This window comes from Tinamus guttatus, unplaced genomic scaffold (genome assembly GCF_059628265.1).
Source record: "Tinamus guttatus ecotype Peru unplaced genomic scaffold, ASM5962826v1 Tinamus_guttatus_pri_ptg000915l, whole genome shotgun sequence".
Classification (NCBI taxonomy): domain Eukaryota; kingdom Metazoa; phylum Chordata; class Aves; order Tinamiformes; family Tinamidae; genus Tinamus; species Tinamus guttatus.
Genome location: NW_028289449.1, coordinates 285,433 through 288,135, shown reverse-complemented (window position 1 = coordinate 288,135; position 2,703 = coordinate 285,433).

Here is a 2,703-nt window from a genome sequence, read left to right as displayed (position 1 = left end):
CCCCCTTCCCAACAAGCGGGGACCCTGATGTGGTAAAACGTGCTGCAGGTTTCGCGGCTGGGAATAACGGGGACAGAGGAATGCTCTGACCGGCCCCGCTGCGCCCCAGGGAGTCCGCGTAGCACTTGCGATCGCATGAATGGTGTTGGTCAATGTTGTTGTTTAAACAGGGTCAGTGGCTGCTTTTGGGGTATTTGTGTCTTGTTCTCTACGCGGTAGCAGCGGAACAAGGGGAGAAGCTCGGGGGGGGTTCACTGCTCTTCCAATGCCGGGTGCTGCACAACCTGCGTCTCCTCCAACGCCGCCTTCAAGTGCCGCGGGCAGCAGGTTTGCTCCGCAGAGCGGTCCGGGCCCTGCACCGCTGCCGAGCTCCCGAACCTCCCCGCTGGGCCCGCTGCTCCTGCCGAGGAGACGGGGGGCTCAGCAGCCCCCGGGGCAGCGTCGCCCTCCTGGACCCGCACACGAGAGGTGCCCGCGGCTCTCCCTGTGCCAAGAGGGCCTCTCGCAATGCAGATTCATGGGAGGAGCTGCCGCTTCCCGCGGGGCCGCGTTCCCGACGCGACCTGCTGCCCGTCCTGCTCCACGTGGAAGCTGCCAGCTGCTCCCAGGGGAGCCACCAAGAGATCCAGGTGTGCGGCGCCAAAGCGGCCCTGCCTCCCCCCCGGGGACACACGCGTAGCACACATCCGGACACAAAATAGGTTATTTATTGTGAATTTTGCAAAGACACATTTAAGCAACAAAATATACATTTGTGAACCTTTAGTTTTATACATAACAAATACAATCTGCTACCATAGCAATAAATTAAATATACATTATTTACAACAGACATCGGCCATCAGGAACTACAAAGCACTGCTTCTCTACAAAAAAATAAGATTTTGTCACATACATTTCTCCAGGCTTTCTCTTCTTCCACTCTATAAACTCTCTTCACATTCTAATAATACAAATCCAGCATTTCCGCCGCGGGCTGCGCAGCGCTACATTCATTAGCGGTGATGACAGGGCCCGCGAGCCGCAGGAGCAGCGGGGCCGCGGGCAGCGCGGCCGGGCGCGAACCGCGTGGCCCCCGGCTCCGGAGGGAAGCGCCCCGGTCCCGGGGGAAGGTGGCGGCTGCGCCTGGGCCCGTGGCTGCCACCACGCTTGCGCCGTCACCGCTCCTGGCTCGCGTGGAAGCAGGCGGTGCCGGACACAGGGATGCTGCGGGCACCGGGATGCTGCTGGCGCTGTGGTGGGACGGCTTAGCCGTCACTTAGGAGTGAAACCCGTTTCTCTCTCAAAAATGAAATAAATGCACTACCCAATAGTTTTAGTGTTGATTAAAGATTCTTTCTTTTATATATATATATATATAAATATATATTTCACTTAAGCCCAAAATGCTTTGCAATATGTACAGGAACATGCCCCTACCTCCGAGGCAAAAGCAACAGCTGGACGGAGGGACAGAGGGCACCACGTGGTGACGGATCGGGAGGTCATGGCGCCATGGGGACAGCATCGCGGGCTTCCAACGCGGAGGGCGCTGAGCGCCCGGCAGGACCCTCGTGCACCCTCGGGGCCAGGGCTCCTGCATCCGGCCCCTGTCCCAGCCCGGGAGGTCAGCACCGCACACCGCGCTCTCTACAGCTTCAAACTGTCCTGTGCCCCTTTAAACCACCATCAAACAACTCTTAAAAAAAAAACTAGACCAAAAATAAAAGTCACAGTTTCAAGTAAAAAACAAAGAAAATCAGACCAGACTAAAGTGAGCGCACAGCAGACACTGCATCTTCCGCCAAAAGATCTCACAGAGATCAACACCACGCGAGCGACGACAGCAAGCGATTTCACAGGAAAACAGACGCAGCAGCTCCCAACACGGCGCTGCCTGGCGCAGGATGCGGAGCCGGACGCGGCCTGGGGGGACGGTGCTGCGGCCGCAGCCCCTCGCCAAGGTGGAGATGCCAGCCCGAAAGGCCCCCGGCACCCAAGACTTGAAGTCAAAACCTTTACATCATGAGATGCTTTGAGCAGAGATCGCCCATGAGCGGAAGCAGGAGGGAGCATCTCTGCAAAACGCCGTGTACCTCTAGAGCAGCGCTAAGGGACCGACCTGCCGCACACCCTGTGTCCCAGCCCGGAGCTGCCGGAGCAGTGACGGCCGCCAGGAGCCCCAAGGAAAGCCAGGACCACCGAGGGAAAGCCGGGCCGAGCCGCCCACCACGGCCCTGGGCTGCCCCGGAGCGAGGGGCACTGCCAGGTCCCAGCAGATCCCTGTGCTGGGGCTGCTGGAGCCCCAGGCCCGCGCGCCAGAACCGCCTGCCCCCCACCCCAAAGCCCTCGGCACGAGGCCAGCTCAGAAAGGACCCGTGTTGGTGCTTCAGTCTGCCACCGAACCAGGGAACAGGAGAGGAATCTGGGCGTTCTTCACCTGCAGAACCACGAGTCCCGGCGGCGCGGGGCGGCAGGTCCCCCGGCCCCTCGGCCCCGGCAGCACGCTGCAGCCTCGAGAAGCAGCCTGGCCGGGCGCCGCAGCGGGACACGGGGAGGCCAGGGGATGAGGACGCAGTGAGGCAGTGCAGCTCGGAGCACTGCGGCCAGGCGGGACGAGGGACGCAGCAGCGCCAAGGGCCGCACGATGCAGCGCCGCGGCGAGGGGACGTGGCAAGGCGAGGGGACGCCGCTCGGCGTGCTGCAGCGGGACCAGGCGAGGGG